The sequence below is a fragment of the Nesoenas mayeri genome (assembly GCF_963082525.1).
Source record: "Nesoenas mayeri genome assembly, chromosome: 4".
NCBI lineage: Eukaryota > Metazoa > Chordata > Aves > Columbiformes > Columbidae > Nesoenas > Nesoenas mayeri.
In genome coordinates this window covers 19,459,390-19,482,453 of record NC_137540.1, presented here as the reverse complement: position 1 = coordinate 19,482,453, position 23,064 = coordinate 19,459,390, and the positions used below count along the sequence as shown (strand labels likewise).

General features: G+C 39.2%; 1 protein-coding gene across 1 annotated transcript in view; it reads left to right on the top strand.

Annotated features, from left to right (window-relative positions):
- RNF150 (ring finger protein 150) overlaps positions 1–23,064 on the top strand; it is a gene marked incomplete at both ends in the record, with an annotated part of 114,883 nt that overhangs the window by 843 nt on the left and 90,976 nt on the right. The window lies entirely within an intron of this gene.

The following is a 23,064-nucleotide window of genomic DNA, read 5'->3' as shown; positions in this document are numbered from 1 at the left end:
AGTCCTGAGGATCCTCTGGCAGGTGTCATATGGGATCAGGTGTGATCAAGACCTTCAGAAAAGAAGCATGGTGTTTACGGTACAGGCATATCAGGAGATGCAATAAAGTAGGGAACGCAGCATCCTCTGTCTCGACTGTGATACTGTAAAAGCTGTGGGATTGGTTAGGAATAGCAAATATCTGGTTTTGTGAGAATATGAGATATTTTGTCTAGGACCAGGGTTGTAAGGGGGTTCACTCGTCAGGTGTGCTCTGATGGAGTTTGTGCTTGCCGTGTCAGCGCGTGAGTGCTCAGGTCCCAACATGTGCTTGTCAACTAGAACCGAGCAGAAATCCAGTCGTCTGAAATGACCTGAACCTCAGGTTATGCCCACAAAACCTGCTGGTTTTGTAACAATGCTTGATCTGAAACAATGTTGCTTTAAAAACAAATCACCAGATTTATATTTAGGGATGGTGTTTTCTGCCAAGGGTCACTGGTCTCTTACATGAGCAGCCTATGCCATGGAGACTAAAATGCCACCTATTGTGAAATCTCAGTTTGGTTTGCATCCAGTAACTAATCATGCCCAGCTGTTTCATGCCAGTTGAATCTTTGCAGAGTTAGGGGTAAATTGAAACATGCAAAGGCTGCAAAACAGGATATTGTTCTAATGACATTTGAAATTTCCACAGTAAAGTAGCTCGCATGGATGTACTGCAAAACAATTTGTTGCCTACCTATAGTGCTATACTACTGCTGATGTGAAAATAGTTCTTCTGGAACCTCTCGTGTGCAGCCTCTTTAAGAGATTAACCATTTATTTGGGCAAATTAATATTTCTTTGGTAGGACTGGTGAAAGATTGGGGGGAGGGGCAGTATTTTCCATTTCTCTTTTGAGGTAAGCAACTCATAACCTCTTGAGCTTCTTAAAACAGTGCTTTATAACCTGCACATGGTTTGGTAGCTGTTCAGATTATACTGCTTGGTACTTTAAGTATCACAGATTATTTACTAAGCAGTATAAAGTAGCAGGAGCTTGCCATACTTATGCACCTTTAAAGTAAAGCTCAGATTGTTTTAAAACTTAAGATGCATCGCTTGTTCTTGTCTAATGAGTTTCTCTAAAACTGCCAACATGTTGGATCAATTAATGGTTTGCCTGTTTTTAAAGTATGCGCTAAGCTGGTTTCCCACATAAATGGTGTTTTATTAAGAAACAGTGGGAGTAAAAAATGTGTCTAACCTTTCAAAATGTTAGAACTTTTGTTTGTTTTAAAGTCTCAAATGAAGTAAGCAAGGAATCTTTCTTACTGAAAGTGACCTCAGCTTTCAAAAATATGAACACTGCATCGTTTATCTTGGGGGCAGCTTCTTTTATGTCATATGACTCCTTACAGTTTAATCTGAGAATCTTTGAGTACTGAATTGATACCCAGCAGTGTAGTTGTGCAGTACCAGAGGCTGAAATGAAAGCAAACTTGTAGAAAATAATCTGGGCTTGTTGAACATGATCAGTGAGACTGAAGGGCTTTGCTGATTGATTGTATGAGGTTGTCTTCATTTTAAGGATTTGTGTTCTGTGAAGTTGAAAAAGGGCTGTTGGTCTTACCCTTAGGGAAAACCTGCCCTCTGTGTACAGTCAAAACTCAGAGGAGTTTTAGAGCATAAGCTTGCTGGAACAGGAGGAAAAATAATTATTCTTAACCAAATATTTGACAAACTAGCAGAGATGCAGAACTGGATTTATCTTTGCTGTTCTTCTTGTACTGCTGTTACGCTGGGACAAAGTGAATGTATTAGCTGTGTAAAATTATCTTTCTGACTTGCAGCCTTTGACGTTTGCTCAATCCCAGTCTAAATGATAGAACAAGATTCAAGGAAAGAATGAATCAGATTTTTTGGGGTTTGAGCTCAGCAGCATCTGCGGTGCTCTGCCCACGCCAAATCCTGGAGTGGGAAGAACAAAATTCCATCCTGGAAAATACTTGGGGGTGTGAGGGGAGGGTGAAATATGACCTAAAAAGCAATTTAAAAGTCGAAAGAAATACGATGTTACTCTCTCTTTCTTTTCTCCCACAGACTTGTTTTTTGAGGTTTCATGTAAGCTTAAATAAACTCTTTCTATACAGAAAATAGTATATCCTGTTGCCTAACAATGTGGCTCCTGCACTTACTAAGGAACTCCTAAAAGAGATGTTTCTTTTCCTTATGCACATTCTTCTGTATGTTTTGCCTTCTTTCTTTTCTGCCACTTTCTCTCTTCGTGCTTCTTTTTCTACTCCTCTCCCCCACTCTCGTTTCTTCATCTCTACCCCCGTGCTTCATTCCCCGTTGACCATGTTACTGTGCTATTTCCTAGTGCTTTGCCCTTTCCACATTCTCCCCAAAGCTCTTTCTTCTGCCAAAGATCTTACTTCATAGCTGTATGTTTAATTATATTTCCTGTTTTCTGTTACAGTGCATGCCAATGACCCCTTGCTAACGTGGTGCCTCTTGATTTTAAAATCTGTAGGCAACTGTAGCAAGATAGTATTCTTGAAGAAGGGTTGGTAGACCTCCCTCCCCCTGGCACTCCCACTCCTGGTCAAAACCAGGGTGTTATTATTTTGAAGCCTGTTGTGGAAATCTTCAAATAGAACTTTCCAGGATTTATTTGTAGTGCACGAGACAGAACCAACAAAGTAAACCAGTTCAGTCACTGCATTGAAAGCCTTTGCTTTCAGGGAGGCTGTTCTTCGGTCACTGCTTGCACATCCAGAAGAGTAAGGTAGAGTTGTGACATCTGCGTTCACAGGGAGCACAGAGCTCTGTGGTTCTCGCGCTAGGACACATTTTGCTTTTGCATCATCTGCCACAGCCTTTGCAAATCAGCATCATTATTTTTATTGGCTTGAAGTATGGTATAGAAGCTGTGAGTCCAACTCTCTTTGTTTTTTGACTAAGTACATCTTAACCAGAGAAGGAACCAAAGCATCTGCATCTAGAATTTCTGTTTCAGATGCTTTTTTTTTCTCCTAATTCAACTTTTCTAGTAGAAAGTACTCTAATAATCCAGAGGATGTTCTTTTTTTCCTCCAGGAGAATAATCCACGGTGTTGGCTAGGGTTCTAATCAGCATTTTTTCTTCTTCAGAACAAGTTAGCTGTTATTTGGGTTAGAAAAGGATCTAGCCACTGCATCTGCATTTAATAACTTAGCATTAATTGGAAGTATTCTTGCTACCTGTTGTAGCACTTGTCCTTATACTTCCCCTGTGCTCTGTATATATACAGTAAAGGAGCCTTCCAGAAGATGGTTCAAGGTGAGAACTTCTCTCTCCAGCTGTCATTAACTGCTGAGGGAGCCCAGGCTGACCACTTCTAACTCGGGCACCTGTCAGGTGCTTGGGGCTAGGGAGGGATGTTAACTGCAGCTGTACATATGATCCATATGTGCATAAAAATCAAATAGTTCATGATCAATACAGTTTGTAACATTCAGTTTGAATGCTGGGGTGCATCAGAATATCTCACAGAATGGATATGATTATTTTATGAAGTAATTATATCCTAATTATTTTGCACCAGAAGCGTGTGTGAGTCAGGCAGTTTTGCATTCTCCGTATTCTGCTTTTCCAGTGCATGCCATCACAAAATTTAGTCACGTCCTGTACATATGACAGCCTATTTTCACGGAGAGGCAGATAGCTCGTTTTTTGTAATTGCTCGTACACCCTGGCAGCAACTGTCAACTGTATCTTTGAGTCATTAATCTCGTATGTAGTCTAAGATAACTCTGACTTCTTCCCTTCATCTTTGACCCTAAAGCTCAGCATGTCTGCACCAGATTGCATGGCCATCCTGCTGCAGAACCAGGTGTGTCCTTCCACACATGCTGTGGATGTGACCAGCCTTGATCTATGCCCTTTCAGTTCAGTGATAGTTTCTCCCCTTGCACTTAGCTTTCTGTTCCACAGTCAATGTCTAGTCTTGCCTTTTACGTAGTTTAACACATGTTGGTAGCAGTTTGGGCTTTGGGCTCCCCTGTAGCTTTAGGACTTGTACTGATGTGCAAATTAAACACTAAAGTTGAAGATTTCTCTCTTTACAGACTTAATTCAGTACTGTAGCTACATTTGTGCCTTTACTAAAACAGCTGTTTTCCTAAACTTTTGTTGAATTCTATTGAAGACAACGTGCTGACAGCATTCACACTGAATTTACGTATGGATAAGTGTGAATTAATTCAAGGTTGGTGATTTGAGGCTTCCAGGGCCTGTCATAAATTTTTTCAGTTCCAGGCACCCAGAATTCATTCCTAATAGAAGCCAACTCATTAGGGAAGGGAGATAGAGATTAGTGCATCTCTGAGCCTTATCCATCATGAAATTGAAGCATGGCTGAGCTGTGCTCTCATTCTTAGGAACTCAGAGGAGCTTCTGGATTTTTCATTCTATCACTTCTGATCTAGAGATGGTTTGTTCTAGTCTCATTGGTATTTTGGCTTTAAAATGGTATCTGTTAGCTTGGGTTTTTAGAATACTGTGGCAGTCTGTGGCTAGTGTGTTAACTCTATTGTAGCTTGCTAATTCATGCAGATACGTTTCTGTGCTTGCCCCCCTTCATGCTATGTCACAGAGCACAGGAACATTTTCAGCAAAAGGGAAGAGAAACCTCCAGTTAGCTCAGTGTTGGCATTTGAAGAAAGTCTTTTGCTGCTAAGAGAAGACACTTTCTACTTTTCTCATGTAAGCAAAGAGCTAAAAGAACACGCTATTTTGCCACGCTTGTTTGATGAAGTTCACAGTGCATTGTCTTGTGAGATGACTGAGTTTCAGGTGACCTCTGCCTCCTTATACCGCAAGCCAGGCTGGTGAAGGGTTAGATCTTCATGAAGGGATAGCCCAGTGGTTTCCCCACTTCCCAATAACTTCTGCATAGCTAACCTGCACAGAAACAACACTCATTTCAAGACAAACCACACTTCTCCCTTTCAGTGGAATTTGAGTTCTAGTCACCTAGTGATTTCTTTGGTACAGAAGGGAGCGAACAATGCAATCATTGACGCATAGAAATCAGAGATGGAAAAGACAGAGTAGTCCACGTAATCCGTCACTTTACTAATGCTTACTGCTTCCTACAGTGCTACCATCTACTACTGTTGCAGTGCTTTTTGCTTAGTGTCTTGCAAAGGAAAGAATCTTGGGATGCTTCGGAACTAAATGCAGTTTGTGTAAGCAGCTGAATGGTGCTGAGGTAAGAAATATAAAATGTAGAAGAATATCAAATAGCAATACTATATCTTGCAATAATATTTATTTCTCGTAACTTCCACAGAGACATCTTGGCAGAGTCATAACTGCTGAACAATAAGGTTTTAAACCAACTGTATCCATTGTACAACACAATTTAGGGGAGTATATGGCCATTGCAAAAAGGAAGGGGAGATAAAATATTTTGTAACTGGTTATGTCCCTACAGGCTTACTCTGCTGTGTCTTGATTCCATAGTGGGACATGACCCAGGACTTCATTAGTGCCCAGCTCTCTCCTCATTTCACTACATAGGGTTTTGGTTTCTCTAGATGAAATCTAGATGAATAGGCCACATGTCAACCATGGAATAGTTTGACCAGGTCCTGAATTTGGATGAGCAGGGGTCAAGGACACCTCAGGATACACTGCTTGTTCATGGGTGCATTTAGAGGTAGTATCTTGGAAGGTAATTCTGTTAAGAACTACAGTTGCTCTTACCTGGTGGAGAAAACCCACATCACTTAGATGAAACCTCAACTTTTAAAATTTACTGTATTCAATGTCCTGGCTTTATATCTACTGTCTGACCCACTGCCCTTATTAGTGGATGCTGAGTTTCATAAAGCTACAGGTTTGCTAAAGAATTTGCTGTGAATTTAAGCTCATCAGTAGTAGGCTTATTGTTCTTGAGTGCATTTTGTGGACCCTTTAGAAGTAATTCTTCGGCCAGGATAGGTTGAAAATCACTGATTAAGGTAAACTTCCCACCATAGTGGAAAGAGTGGTTTTTAGTTAAAAAATGGATGAGTGGAAGCACTTTTCACCAGTTGTAGTAGATGGAGAAAGGTTGTGAAGATTGGTTTGCTTATGAAACAACAACACTATGCAGCTGTGTTTTACAAGAGGGGCTTAACAAGGGCATTATTTAGTTTTTGGCTCCTCTTCAATAAATTATTTGAGATAAACCTTAGAAAACTGAGCAGAGGAGAATGGATGGAGATGACTAAAAGATTAACCTGTTTGTTTTATTGCTATTCTGCATTGAAATATGAAAAGCCAGCATCTTTGGTTCTTTGCTACTTAAATATATAATAGCTTTTTCAAATAACTGTTCTTTTCTTTTTCTTCTCAAGAGTGACTTATAAATAATGTCAATAAAGTGAAGTGCTTGTTCATTTGCTTCTGACAGTATAATCATAGTGATACAAAAAAGACATTGAGGTGCTGGAGTGTGTCCAAAGAAGAGCAACAAAGCTGGTGAAGTGTTTGGAGCACAAGTCTGATGAGGAGCAGCTAAAGGATCTGGGGCTGTTTAGCCTGAAGAAAAGGAGGCTGAGGGGAGACCTTCTAGATGATCTTTTGAGGTCCCTTCCAATCCCTGACACTCTGTGATTCTCGCTGTCTACAACTACCTGAAAGGAAGTTGTAGTCAAGTTGGTGTTGGTCTCTTCTCCCAAATAACATGAGATAAGAGGAAATGACCTCAAGTTGTGCTGGGGAGGTCTAGATTGGATATTAGGAAAACTTTCTTCACTGAAAGGGTTGTCAGGTGCTGGAACAGGCTGCCCAGGGAAGTGGTGGAGTCACCATCCCTGGAGGGATTTAAAAGACATGTAGATGTGGCATTTAGGGGCATGGTCTAGTGGTGGACTTAGCAGTGTTAGGTTAACAGTACGACTCAATGATCTTAAGAGTTTTTTCCAACCTAAATGATTCTATGCTTCTATATTCAATTATACGGCTAGACCTAAGGGTCTATCAGAGTTTCAGTCTTAAATTTGATGTGTTTAATTGTGTTTGTGTACATGATGTTCCCTGCTGTAAATTGGAAAGATATTTTAACCTTATTTTCAGTTTGAGACAAAACTGAAGGCAAAAGATGTTTATCTTTTTAGCTCCCAAAACACAGAAACATAAATTACGGCCATGCAACTCCATAGAGTCCTGGTTTTGAGTATATCTTGTATATTCTTTAGACACAGAAGTATTACATCTGCACAGGAATGTAGCTCCTCTAGAGATACATGGAATAAGATGAGTTGGTGAGTGCTCCCTTGTGCTACCCATGTACAGAGATATAGCTTTTAAAAATGAATTTACATTCCATAGTGTCTTGAAGCCTTTATCATGAGAGAGGACCCCTGCACAGGGGTACTACATAACAAAGCAGTTCTCTGCATGCTCTTCTACCAAGACAGCCCCCTGCTACAGACATATTTGTCTATGAACCATCATAATTTGTTCCTGAACATTGGCTTAATTACATAGGGTATAATTCTTCCTCATAATTTGTCTTATACCTTGAGCTTCCTATCTTTATATGCTCTTTGGTTTGCCTCTTACTATTAAAATCTCTTCTTGCGAAGCATCTCTCTTTTACAAGTCATTGTAAGAATATCTCACCAGATAATATATGTATTTTATAGAGAATTATGCATCACATTAATCTCCGGGTTCTAGCTTTGTAAATCACACATCATTAAACTGTGCTCGTCTATTAATTGTTTGATCTTGCAGTCCTTGTCAAAAAATAATTTCTGGCACGGTCACAGTTGTATTGTGGTGAATGTGTCAGACATTACACAGCAGCACTAAGAGTGGTCTCAAGAGCCTAGTAGGTAGATTCATCTTTAGTTAACATATATGTCTAATCTTAGGATTACTGTAGAATATGCTAACATTAGTTGACTACGTGGTGTGGGTTGACTGGGGTCAGACCCAGTGCAATAAGCTGTATGGTTTTATTGTTTTGCTTAAACTGATTTGTGGAGCACTTAAGAAGCCAGTTGTTAAAGCAACTGGTAGTTACTGTCATACTGGCAGAGCAATTCCAGTTCATCATGATCAAAGCTCTGGGTGTCTAACAAGTTTCACCGTAAAAGATTTCTTGGATTTTCCAATTATGCAAGAGTTCTGTATCAGTATCTGATAAAGATCTCTCTGGTTTTACATCCTGTGATGCTAGCTAAAATGTTAGTATTCTTTTTCCTTTTCTAATTCAGTATTTTCTGTGAGAAGACTTTTCCTTTGCCCTTTCAAAAATCTCTATATTAGAGCATCTAAAATCTTTGGCTGTATTTCTGTGCCATGTCTGTGCTTGGACTCACAAAAAAATCTTGGACTAAAAAAAAAAAATCTTCTAAAGAAAAAAATCTTTAAAACAGAACAGTCTGATGCTGCAGTTTCATACATGTACAGAATACGAGTTTCCCTCTTGTGCCTTTTTAAGCTTTTATTATGCGCATGCTGTCTCCTAGTTTTACCTGCCAGTATCATGTTCTTGGAGTGAGGCAGCTTTCACAGGATTGTGTAATCTCTGTGCCTGGTCTCTCATCGCTCTTTATATGTCCATGTGTTTGAAGTGCCGTCTGCTTGTCTGTGAAATTCATACCTTTACTCAGTACTATATCCTGACTTTTCACACTGGAAACGAAATCCGTTGTGTCTTGTTATAATCCTGCCTTTGATGTCTTTCTCTGGCCTTACATTTCCTTCTATCCTCTTCATCTTCTATTAAGGTTTCCTCTTTTGTTGTTGTTTTGTTTTGTTTGTTTGTTTGGGGTCTTTTTAGGGTTTGTTTAATTTATTCACTTTCCACAGCTCCATAAATCTTTCCATTGGACTTCTCGCCCATTTTTTTGTTGTCTTCACTTCTCTTTTTATGCACTTTGCACCTATTCTTCATCTCCTCTAGGTTTTGGGGTTTTTTTCCCCTTTCCTCCTTATCCCTTACCAAGCTGACAAAAATAGCCAAAGGCTGTTGCTTTACATACAGTTGACTGTAAGGGGAAGCAGGGTAGGGTTATGCTCTTTTGGTTGCTTTTCCTCTGCAGCTGACTCTGGGTTTAAAGAGCATCTGCTGTCATCTGCTCAGGATGGGCTGGGAGGAGTGGGACAGCAGCCGTCAGGAAGGGTGGCAGTGCCGTTCATGGCCAGCTGCCAGTCAGGCATGGCACATTTGCTACGCATAGAATGGATTTGTGCTGAATGCTCCTAAGTCTTTTTTATGAATTCTTAAAAGACTAAGTTATGGTCCCTCTTATGTAGAGAGGCAGATGCTGCTCTTTCATGCTTTTGCAGAACATGCTTAAGTTTTCTCTGCTGGGCGCTAGAAAAACTGACCAGGAATTTTTCTATCAAAACTATTTTTCTTTAGTAGTGAAATGAATCTTTAACAAAAACAAACAACTCTTTCGGAAAGTTTTTGCTCTTCAGAAAAGGTCTTGCAGTTCTGAGTTTGAAGAAAGATTTTATTTTAGTAAATATTTCATGTCTCAGTATTTCAAATTTGCAAACAGCTTGGTTTCCCTTTCCTTTTTGATGATATATTGCATTTTAATCAGCTTCTGCCAGCTTTATACACTAGTTCCACCTCAGAGCACAGACCTGAGTCTTCCCAGCTCAAACGTTACAGTTCTCCAGGAATCAATACATGCATTTCATTACAAGTGTTATTTGAAGAAACTGAACTCAGGTTTGCAATGCTGAATTTCTTTTTTCTGTGATAGTGTGCCAACAGCTTTCTGTCTTCCCATAGCACAGTCTCTAAGCTGTAAGATCTTTGGCCCTTGCTGTGTGTGTATATATCTTTACTAGCAAGCTAGATGTGGCTTTAGCGCTGTGTCTACATGCACATGGGAATGAGACTTGGTATGAAATAGAGATTGCTCTTAAAGGCATAACAAGGATCAGTAGTTGTCAGTGGAAGTGAGACAAATTCAGTCTTGTAGTAAGATGCAATTTCCTACATGGTTGCCCATAACTTACTGTTATTTGAATGGGCTTAGATAACTCTCCAAAAGTCAAATCCTGGAAAAATTATCCCATTAGCTGGGAACATTGTGGTAGTATGTGTACAAAGGAGATTAGAGGTGATCATGGTAATTCTTTACGCTTTTTAAGGGTTGTACCCTTTTGTAACTACCACCCAACTCTTTTCCATGCTTGGAGACTGTCAAAACAGCTCTGGCAGAAGCCCTGCACAGTGGGCAGAGGTAAACCCTACAACCTGAAGTATCGGCCTCTCAAGATGGGATCTCTGCATAGCATGTCCTTTTTCACCTGGAAAGAACTTAGCTGGGTGACAGTGATGAACCAACGTCCATTCATTATTTATTTGTGACTGTTGCTCATAGAAAAAGGAAGCTGCAAGAAAAGGCATTTGCAAGAAAAATACAGTCAGAGCCACTTCTATTTCTTTGTGTCTGCAGAAAGCCAACAGATACAGAAAGCTGCCTGTAAGCCTCCACAAAATAAGCATTTGCTGGAGCATCTGTCTCACGTTGTGAAATAAATTGAAACCTTTTCTCTTCCAAAACTTCTGTTTAAATGTTGAATACCAGCACAGGGGAGTGTCATGAGTAAATGCAACCTAGAGGGGCAAAGGTTATCGTTGCAGGTGGGTATGAAGTATCTCAAAAACCAATAGTACCATCATTCACTTTTCTGCAGAAAAGGCTGGAGTAACCATTAGATGAAAGTCATGTGAATAAACCCAAATCCTGGAGAGGTTAATTCGAATTGATGGGAAAATAATAGCCATGGAAGTAGTTTGTGACATCATCAGCCATGAGACATTCTTCCTTTTGGAGACTATGGAACTTGTTTGACTAATCAATGTATCGTAACCCCTATTTCAGTTCTGCACTGGCTCCCATTTCTCACTGGTACCCACTGACATGATCTTAGAAATGTTCTTGTTTCCTGCCTCTTTGCTGTTTGTCCCACACCTTCCTTGCTGCCTTTGCGGGTGGTGGGAACATTCCCTGAGATGATGAGGATCTTGATCACCTTGTGCTCAGGCTTGAGTTAGTACATTTTGAAGTTCCCTTTAGCAGTTTTGCATGTTGCTTACTGTTTGAATATGGGGGCTTGTATTGCTCACAGAATATTGCCCAACTGGATCCATAGGTGAACTAGAGGAATCTACCAAACAGCTCAACTGTATGGGAAAGTAATGAGCTATGTCTAATGCAGTCGGAATCCTCTGGTATGTATTGATTCTTCAGGGAATTCATCTGTCCTTTTCACTTCTCTGGCCTGTTAACCCCTGCTTAAGAAACCACATCATCAAATTTCACTTTTCTATGTGTATTTCTCATTTTGTTTTTCTCTTTTCCTTATCCATCTAAGTCTCAAGCAGTGTTTTACTTCTGTCCTAGTCTACTAACCAGAACTCATTAAGATAAAACCCATGAGAATCTATAGCCTATTCTTAAGACAAAAATATGACGGTATAATTATTTTCTTCTGAATTTATAATTTACAACAGTTGGTAGTTCAGAGAATTTTTTGGCAAGAAAGAGTTGGAAGTATCTGGTATTTCTAAATATGCATGACCTATCACTTCTTTCTCTAATAATTAAGGGCATTATTCCCATTAACTAATTTATCTAGCTATCTTTCTGCTATTATGCTTATGAAAAATAACAAAACAAGCACTGAATTTTTGTATAGAATATCTTCTGTTGATTAACTTGTACATTTGAGGCACAGAATCAGTTCTTAGTTCTCAACCAATAGTGTGTTGAGTCAGCATAATGATTGCTGTTTGTCTTTTCTGAAGAATTTATTGTGTGTCCATAGACCAGAATTATTTTGCATCAATGTAAAGGTAACTCTGCTAGCTTTAACACAAAGCTGTTGCCTTTAACTCTGACTAACCAAATCTGTTGTGGGTTAGCCAGCAAAACAGGAGCTACAGTGCATAGGTAAAACAATAGACTGGGTGGTAGTAGTTATAGCAGGGAAGCAAATATATAATAACTGTGTGTCACCCTGTGCATTGATCAACATGGCAAGTCCTAAAACCTCTTACTGGCAAAATGGGACTGATACTTAAAAATCACTTCTCACTTTACTGGGGTAGTGATTTTGCTGTCCTAAAACTCATGAGTAGGTATTTTAAAAATTAGGTTAGACATTATTTCTAATGCCTATGTTACATTAAGGTAATTTGGAGAATGCTTTGTGTCCCACTTCAGGACGATGTTTGCACAAATGGTTATTGTTAAGCTCTTGTTTGGTTCTTGTTAAGAATGAGCCAGAAGTTGAGCACCTTGACTAAATGTGATCGGATGTGTTTTTATGAGAAAATGTCATCTACGAAAGAGGTAGAAGTGTCTAATGTAGCCCAGAAGTGTATTACGAGGAATGTTACTGTGGTGATCTTGTGGGATCTTACACCCTCCTCTAACACTGTGAATAGTCAAGGTCCTTACAATACGGTGTTTTTATTTATAATTTCATATGTAAGATATATATTTTATATATTTCATAAAACAGGTGCCTTATAAACACCTATTAAAAGAGATGCTTTAATCATTTTACGTTTCTCCACATAGATTGGCTACAGCTTTCTGAGTTGTCAGGTGCATCTCTATCACAGTGAGAAGCAAATTCCAGTGAATGCTTTTCTTCTTCCACCTGAGGTGACCACCCAAACCCTTTCAAACTGAGGTGCTGTCTCTTCTTAACTGTGTTTTATTTGATGTCTGTCACCAGTACACTGGTACGTTCCTTGCTAACGAGTGAGTCGCCTGATTTGAAAATACTTACATATCTAAGGCCTGTCAGATAAGCAGCAGCTCCATACCTTACACCCATTCCAGTTTGGGAGTAATTATTGTAATGTTTTGCAAATTTGGTTCCAGGAGATAAAATTTTACATCCTCCCTTGTGGCTTGTCAGTCTGTCAGCTTATTTAGCTTTGAGAAATTCAGGAGAGGTTTTCTTAATGTTCCCGATGGTAGGTGTCAATTTTCAACTGAAATTGCAGCCACTTGGACAGTCGTTGGAACTGTAAAGTGTAAAATTATCAAGTATCCCTCCATTAGACATTCATAACAAGTTAACTGCCATATTTACTTAGAAATCTGTCTGGAAATAAAACAGTACTTATTTTTGATAACCTTTACGTATTGAAAGGTGCCACATGACAACAGAGTTAACACCATAGTCAGACTTGCCAGACCAGCAGACCAGGCAAATATTAATGTATTAATGAATACCTGAGGTGACTCAGTAGTGTCTTCACTGCTCTGCAAATCTGTATTTACCAGCACAAGCCTCAAAAATCCTCCGTAATCTCAATATGAATGGACATCAGTGGGAATGGAGGTGATTAGTATGCATTTGTGGGTGCTACACTTTTCACAAGCCTGGGCCTTAGTTTACCTTCTCCTGTGTCTTATTGTTTAATGATACAGAACTGGAATCCATCCATCAGAGAATTATTGCAGGTGTGATGAATTTGAAAATAAACCTGATGTTCATGCTGTTATCCAACAGTTGTCTCCATCTGGTGGTAGGAGTTTCAGGATCTGAAAGTGCATCAGGTCTTCGTTCAAGTGCTTTATTCAATTGGCTTAAAAAAAAAATTAATTACAATTTCAGTTTTGTTTTCCATCTTTAATAATGGCAATGTCCCTGTCACTGAAAGGGATAATATACACAGCATTTAAGCACCCTCAAGCTATAGCAATGAAGAGATTGTACCTTTATTTTTGTGGAAAGATGCTAGGCTATGCAGACTTGGTGTCATGGAAACTGCAAGAATGTATGAAGTTTTAAATAGGCAGATGGATTTTAGATCCACTTCTCTAGTTACCCTGAAGAAGCACGCAAACAACTTGGCTGGAAAAGTCACAAGAAGTTTACAGGAAAAAAAAAATCTCCAATATGAAGGTCTCCATAGTTCTTATATTGGGGTTTTGGGATTAGACTGGGCTTTTAACTGGATTTTCACAGGCTGTATTTTCTTTATGCAGACTGCTTTCAGGCCAGCTCAGATGCTGACTTTTGAACTTTCAGGTTAGCCACCATTACTTTAAAAATCTCCCAAGTCCCCATTTAATTTATATACTCTTTTTTTTTAAGGTTCTGAAAGAAAACCAATAATCATCCTGTAAAATTCCAAGCCCTGGATCTTTCCTTTAGAAAAAAAAACCCATAAGTTTGCTATTTGCCAGCAATGCACTTACCTATGCCATTAATTTGAAACCTCTACTTCTGAAATCCTAACCCTGCTGAAGTCAATGCCAAAACTTCCTAAGGATTTCACTGCCAAGTAGCTAAAGCAAGAAAATAAATACCTGAGCTCATGATGTACCTTCTGCTGCCCCGTAGTGTTTAACACATTGTTGTCAAGTGCAGAAAAGCCCTGTTCATTGCAACCCAACAGAATTAATCCCAGTCTTTCACCAGAAATCTCAGTGAAGTATGAGCTGTCTGTGTTTCATATTAATTGTGCACATCCATCAGATTCAAGTAACACTGCAGACAATACCAGGGCTTCATTAAGGTCATTTTGTAACTGCGTAAAATTAGGGGCCAGCCTAGGAGTGCCTTGAAGCTGGAAGTATTAACTTCCATGAGTTCTCCAGCACATTTAATAAAAAGTTCATCTGGCCCTGAGTGCTTGTATGAATTATGTAGCCATTGTTACATTCATGATATAGGTAGAAGTTAATTTCCTCACCTTTTGAAGTGCTTGAGAATAGCAGGTCATGTCTTATGTGTATTTCTGACAGTGAACTTCAAAACAATCTTTTTCTCAAATCTACTAACAGATAGGATTTAGTTCTTGGAAGACTTAACGGCTTTTGTGTGAAACAAAGGAATCGGGGGGAGGCGCGTGGTGGTGTTAGAGCTGTGTTGCAGGAAGAGGCTGAAAAGCTCCGTTTGCAGGACGCACGTGCCCGCCAGCTCACCTCCAAGGGCACGGAGCAGCCAGGCCCACGACAGCTGCAAGAGATGTTGCTGCCCAACAAAAGTCGTAGCTGAGATAAAGGCTTCTAAATCTCAAGCAGGTACTGGCTGCAAGCACGCAACAAGACCTTTTCTATATTCAGCAGTGTGGTTTTCGCACCTTTCTTCACTAAATGGTATCCTAAGAAGGAATGGCGGTGATGACAGCCTTATCTTAGGGGGGAATGCTTCAGCGATGGTTGTTAGAAGGATGCTCAAAATTAGTATTTGCAATCTGCATTTTATACTATCCATCTACATGCTAAATAAGTGTGGACAGTTGTGACAAAAATAGTTACAGAAACTGTCTATCCACATTAAGCCTAGCAGATGTCATTCCTTACCTGTTTCTCATCTGGCCAAGTTATGACAGCATTTAATATGGGCTGTATTTGTTCTAAACAGAAGATTAGTCATAAGATCTTGGAATATGTGGTTAGTTCTTTTGTGAATTGTTTCCTCTCTTCTTAATTTTCCGGGAAAAACTGTTCAGCTGAAGAGACCACAATGCAGGCAATACTGCATGGTGATTTCAGTGCCTTTGTTCCAACATGCATATTGTGTTTTGAGTGATGCTGATCTGTTTTGAGAGCTTGTGGGATTTTCAAAACCACTGCTATGTTAATCTCATTTGGCTCCTGTAACATGCTTCAGATCACTCTCTCTTTTCAGCGTCTGATGGCAAGACATTGAATGGTGTGATTTTTACTGCAAACAGTTTATTTTCAGCTTTCACTACACCTTCATTTTGGAAGTCTGTGACTGTTTAACCCCTTTGTAAGTCTTCAGCATGCCTTATTACAGTGAATCTTTTTGCTAATAGAGATGTTTGCTAATGAGTGAATCTCTGTCTCCCAGTTAGTGTAGGCATTGCTGTATCCTAAATACACTTTGCCTTTTGATCTCTTTGATCCAAATTATTGTAAGAGGCTAAATGCAGACAGAAATATCAAATGCACCACTATGCTTAACAGAAATGCTACAATTACATAAAACTATCAGAAATCAAAGGAGAGATCCAGAAAGGTGATTCAGTGCAGAAATAACATGGTAGCTGAAGTTCATGATTTAAGCTGGTGGTTCTGATCTGCTCGTACTTAGGCACTGAGTCATCCAAGGCATAAAAGCTAAATGAAGAGAGGGAACATAATCCATCATACAAGAACCAAGGTAAATAGAATTACCTTCCTTTCGTGTCCTTTAACCTACAGGCAGAATTGGTCTCTGAATATAGAAATATGTAAGGAGCAGGAATATTACCAGCAGGGGGAAATTTCCAGTGGCTATGACTAGTATTCCTCCCTGGGAGCCTATGTGTGTTTTGGTTGTTGTTGAGTTTTTTCGCTGTTTGGGGTTTTTGTTTTGTTTTTTCATAAGGAGAAGGGAGGGGAAACAGGCATGTAAAATAGCGTGTGAATGTCCAAAACAGCATGATACAGCATCTGAGTGGCATATTCAGAAAATAATTAGAAGTTACCATTAAACAAGATTGGCTTAAAACAAGCCTTGTTTTGAGTCAACTGTGTAACTTAAATACATCCCCTTTACATCTTCAGCTGTGTCTTGTGTACTAAAATTTGCTAAATTGGGTGCAAGATTTAGTTTCTGAACATCTTGGATCTGAAGTGTTTCATATCAAATTCTAGTTTCAAGACATTTAAAGAGCTGTGAAATTTGCATTCAATCTAAAACTCTCATCTGAAATTTCTGGCTCTGGTACATGTTTGAATAATCAGATTTCAGTAGGGAAGTATGGCGCTTACCTTATCTGTTGCAGATAGATCCGGTGTGGAAAACCCTCATAATCGACAGGTACTATAGAGACATCTGCACTGGTATTCATCTGAGTATTAAAAACAAGGGATCTAATTAGCAATGTACTGTGATATCAGCATTATGTTAAGTGCATTTGTTTTCATCATCCTCAAAGCTTGCCTAAATCTCACAGGCAAATAGTGGAAACCGTTTAACAAACCATGTAACAACATCAGTCACAGTTGCACAAAATGTAGCGTGGGCAAAATTGTGAAGCCTTCAGATACTGACAGGTAACTCTGACAAATACTTTGTTTTAGAAATATGAGTACATGCAACACTCTGAAGAGATTGTTCCAGCAGAACATCATGAATTTGAGAAGTATGTGCTAAGAGGAATTTATTTCTCACTGAATAGTCAGAAGCAAAGTCCATATTGCCATGTTGCTGTAAAAGGAACAGTACAGAGGAAGGACTCTGCCTGCTTAAGAGAGATTTGGACCCATTTATGCACATAAATTCCATCTAGGCATCTAAATACCTTTTATAGGAGTAGATAGCACAAATCTCTTGCCCATAGATGCAGATGTGAGTGCACATCTGTGTCCTTATTCGCACACATGTATCTATAAAAATAGTAACTTCCTGCAGGGAGATTGGCTACAACAGATAACTTGCACCTGGTCTTGAACTCACAGATGAGCCAAGGCATGTGGATATCCGATATGGTTATTTTGCCAATGAGTGATCTATGTGGATGTAAACAGCCCTATGTTAAGTCCACATGGCATGGTGGTAGTACTACATCTGGTTGCTTTGAGGTTCATTTCAACTGCAGTTCTGCAGAACACGGAGGGTAAAAAAAAACCAACAACCAACCAAACAAAAGCCAAAAAAAAACCCAAACCAAAACAAACATGAAAAAATAAAGCCTATTCAAAAATCTAGACGGTTTTAAAGAAGCTGCTTTTCTGTGTTCTTCTCTCATTTTAAGGGGACTGAGGAGAGAGGGAGGAAGAAACGTTGTTTGTATCTCAGCAAACTATAGTCCTTAATTTTTCAGGTCTTAGAATTTAAATAACATGCATTACACAGTGAACTCATAATGCTCTCCTGCAGCTTGTATATGCATAGGTGTAAGAAAGTGGGGACAGGAATTTGTCTTCTATTCATTAGCATTTCAGAGTACTAGAAGCAAGAGATTCCATCTGGAGATGGAATAGTTTCTGGGTACAAAAATGAAATAATTGTTTTTACTGTATTGTTCTAACTGCTTGATTAGGAATGAGTCAGAGAGTGGTCTCTGTGTTCTTCTCCATCTGGACATGTATATTCCATTATAAGCTCAGATATGAAATGAAAAAAACTCTGTTGAAGTATTTAGCTCCTCAACTAAAAAGACAAGGTTGTTTGTAGGAAAACAGTAGAGATTAGTTACGGTCTTAGGCCGTAATGCTGAAAATACTCATGCGGGCAAGTACCTCATGCATGTAATGAACTTGCTTGATCTATTTATAGCTTTACTCAGTGGATATTTGTACCCAGATGGTGCTCCTTAAATTTCACTGGGCTGTGTGTATGAGCAGCAGTTCACACTACAGATCATAATACAGGACAAGAATCCAGGTAGCAAACAAATATACTTAATTAAATAGATGTTCACAATTACTTAATACAATACTTATGTTTTGGGTTTTTTTACTGATGTCTCTCTGCAAGAAGGATCTGTAACTGATAGAACTTGCAATATTGCATTTGATTACTCTTTTTTAAAATGCTGGATAATGTCATTTGCAGGGATAAATACATAACATTCAATTTTAAGAATGGCGAAACTGACGAAAAGGGTGGAGAAGCCAAATGTTGCAGTGTGTCAGGAGCAGATTCCAACTTTCCAGACCCTGCTTCTCTCAGCAGTAAGATCGTTCTCATCCCCACAGCACCTTTCTTCTCCAAGCTTGTTTTTTGCCAGGTTTGATTCTCTATGTTAATCTTTCCATGTGCTTGAGCTCCCACTAAGGGTGATTTGGTTTTGTTTTATTGTAGAAGCAAGACTGAAATTTTCTTTTGTGCTTAACTGAAGCCCATTTGTATTCTCTTCTTCCTTGACTCAGTCTTGTAAATTCCATTTTTTAAAAAACTACATATATCCTGAAATTCTACTTCAATTTACCAATTCATAGTTTTGTAAATCTCAAAAAAAACCCATAGCTGCGAAGGGGGAACATAACCCAGGCAATGAACACTTACATTAAACAACAGTTGTTGGAAATCATTTCTCTGTGCCCCTCCTCTCCTACTGAAATAATAGATTCTGTGTTAAATACAAAACTTGCCACTTTTTTTCTGGACACCTCCAGCTACTGAATGGTATGTCGTCTGCTGATATCCTGATACTTGTGGAGGGTATCTAGTACACATGAACACACCTAGGATGGCTAATTTTAACACTTGCAGGGGCAGATATTATGACTGTATGTCTGCAGCTGTCTCTGGGAGGGTTACAAATGAAAGCTTGCTCTGAGTCCAGGCAAAAAGTACGGGGGTTTTTTGTTTTGTTTTCCTGTGCAGCAGGAGTCGGGAGGCTGGCTTCCCTTCTGCCCTTTGTTACTTTTAAAAGCATTTGAAAATACAAATGTACTGATTTATTTGGGCACAATGATTGCAAAGTGTTTTCTATTACTTTTAACAGGATAAATTACTAGATTGGGATTACATCAGAAGAACTGTAGGATTATTAGCATCACAAATCTGCTTCTTGATGAGAACTACTCAGCACATTGATTCTGCACATTGAGTTCAAGGTGGTGAGATTAATTTATTTCTGTAACATGAATGAAACCCATCTCAGGTTTTAATATAGCCTCTTGTGCACTGCATATAACTTGACTCTGTAAATAGCCAGATGCTATGAGGTGCTGATTGCCAGTTTTAAGCTAATGGTAATTTACTGGTTCCAACATAGGAGACATTACAAGTTATAGGGAAGGAGTGAACAAGGGGATACTGTCTCTTCAGCCATAGCACTCACAGTGGTGGCTCTGTCTTTATTGTAATTTCTATACATTTGGCATAAAACCTTTATTTGTTAGAAAAAAAAAAATCATCACTGTTTTGAGAGGATGGAGTTGAGATGGAAAACATCCTTTGAAAAAAATCTGCAAGATCATTTTAATTAACAGATAATTTTTTTTCAATACATTCGTATATATGTATGGGTTTTAATACTGCTAGAAGTTTTGCATTAGTCTACTCTTTCTTGTTCTTCTGTCCCTGGCACAGTCTCTGCTTTCTTGTGTTCATGATGACCCCAGGTAGGCAATATTCCACAGGTTGTCCACAGAAGGCCTGAGACAACAGGAGAGTTAATGACCTGGTGTATTTTCTTCAGAAGCACAGATGTCTTAGAAGCCTCTCCCCATTCTCCCTTGCTCCTTTCCTTGTCTTTCTCCAGTCTAGTTGTTTCCCACTCCCATATTGCAGTTTTCTGCCCTTTTAGTTGGTACAAAATGAGCTGGACTTTAAAAAGATTTTTCGTAAGTTAAAAGTTTGGGGTTTTTAGGTCATATCAGACCAGCTTTACCCTGCAGTCATCTAGTATCATGTTGGCCCAGCTGAATGATAGGTGAGAGTGATGCTGCGGCAGAAACAAGCAGCTGCTGGTGAGGAGAGCCAGTAACTTTGTCAAATGGCTTTATTCCCAAGAAAAGTGCATAAGGGAACTGCATATGGATTATGTCTTTAGTTGAGCATCAAGTGCAGCTGTGTTGATTACACTGTCTGCAAAACAGAGCAGTAGTGTGCAGGCAAAGCTCAAAAGCCCCTTAGCGGCTTTCCTAATCTGAGGTCAGTCGAGAAGGGATTCGCCTGTTTCTGCATTCAGCTTCCGGGTTAGAGGAAGGCCATGTACTTAAACCTGCTGTATATTCAAATGTCATCTGAAGTGGTTTGGGCTATGGAAGAACGGCCTTGTTAGAGGACCAAGCGACTGGAATTAGTGTAAATAACTGAACTTGTCACATATGGGTGTGGGGTCCATGTAATGTGTGTGTCCCAGCTTCCCAGACTGCTGACGTAGTCCTTCCTTGCCATACATCCTTAGGCTGTTCATGTTGGGCTGTTTTTCTGACAGCAATTCTGTCACACCAGCTGCAGCTTCCTGCTCCGCACATCTTGGCGTGCCCTGCGGTTTGGCTGGCTTGGCAATATTCCCTGCTCCAGAAGAGCCATCTCTTCCCGGGGATTATCTATCATATCCGTGATGACCTCCTGTCCCATTAGCAGGTCTTCCTCACTTTCAGTCTCTTTCCTCTCTTTTCTGACAGTGATTTCAAGTCATGTCACATGCCACGCTGTTACTGGGCATGGATTTGCTCTTAGCCATGTGCTTCCCTGATCATGTTTAATCGATGCTTTTCCTAAGGGTGGTCTCTAATCTTCTTGCACATTTTCAGTAGCTGCAGCTTGTTGAAACAGCTGTAATATCCCAACAGGTAGTAGAACTAAATGTACAATGTCTGTCTTTCTATCTAAAACATTTTAAGGGGCGGGGGGGGGGGGGGGGGGGGGGCGGGCAGGGGTATTTTCAAAGAAAGGTAGCTCAGGTCAGGGAAGAGCAGTTACTTATGCTGGAAAATCTGTGAATGCATCTCAGGTAAATCTACCTGTGGCATTCTGGCTTCTATAGTAAGTGCAGTTCTTCTCAAGTAAGCTTTTCTGATCAAGTTGCATCTTTCTCTCTATGCATCTTCTTTCTGTCCTTTGTGACTTCAACGAAAAATCAGAAACAGTTTTCTTCAACATTTCTTTTTTTGTACATAACAGCTTACTTCCTCATTGTAGCTTTAGGGAACTATTATGCTTTTCTGCACCAGCCTCTTATAGTCACCAGCCTCTATAGATCATCAGATGCTCTTCAGACCTACCTGCAGTTCACTTAAATAGCAGAAACTGAATGTTGCAAATCATGTCAGGATTGTGAAAAGCCACCTGAAACTCAAAGTTCGCATCAGTCCTGACCTGGACGCGATGGCTTTCTCTTCTGCATAGACCTGAACTGTTACAGGTATAGTTCAGTCTGCCTTTAAATTCAGTGTAGATTTTATTTTATGGAGGCATATCTGATCAGTCTAGTACATTAGTACCCAACTGCACATCTCTTGCCAACGACAAGGAATTATCTGATTCAATTTCTGTCTGTATCACACTGTCTAGGCAGTGGACATTATCTTATCATTCTTCACATCTCTGTTTGTGAGTTCTCTTGTAAGCTTTCAGAACTGATATTAAATCATTGCAAACAAAAAGGAAATCTAGTTCTAAAATAGTTATCTAATTTTGAATAAGACTTGTTAAATAAGCCTATGTTTGATTAAGATTCTGGACACTTTAAAATGCATTTCAAATTATTAAAATTCTTTTACAGATGCTATATTTAGTCTCGTGTTGTCTCCGTGTGACAGATGTGTTATCAATTCATTAACATGAATTTTCTCTGTAATTTTGTTAGCAGGCTTGGCAAAGGTGAAGATTGTAGCAATTAGAAAGGGGAGATTAAAAGTTAAGGTATTCACTGACCACAGTAAGGAGTGCATAAGCATTTTTCTCAGCAAGGGAAAGGGTTTTTATTTTATTTTGCAGATGGGAGATGTAATATGCTAAAAACGCAACTTAATATGCTTCCACATCTAATTTGAATAGACATCAAGCAAAGCATAGGATCTGTATAGCATCAGAGTACTTGGCCTCAGTATTGCATAAACATGGATTATTAGTTTTTGGCTATTATGGTCTTCAACAGAGTCCAGGACATACTTTACATTTAAACTATGTGCTTGCATTGCATTTGTGAGTCTTTGTATATCAGGAAAGTTTACCAAAAGATCTGTGACGGACAGCAGAGAATAGCAGCTAACTTCATTAAATATTGCTTTTAATATATCAAGTGTTACAGAGTAGGTACAGATTAGGAGGGAAATATTTTTGCCTCTTAGGTCACTGAGGATGGATGACAGGTTAAAAAGCTGACACTGGACTGTTATACCAGTATCGACTTATTGTCAGGCTTTTTATCACTAGTTGGAAAGCAGTGATAGTAAAAATACCTGTTATCACTAAAATCTTGTTAAGAAGCACATACTGAGGCTGAATTATTGTATCTTAATGCAAGAAGAATACATTCTTTATTTTTGGCTCTAGAAGAAAAGGAATTAGTTACTACATTAAAGCCAAGAGGCAAGCATAATTAAAAGGTATTGTGTGAGCTTATTCCCCTTCTGCTTTTAGTATTAGTTTTCTACGTGCCATATGTACCAAAGGCATCACGTACACTGTTAGCAGCACTG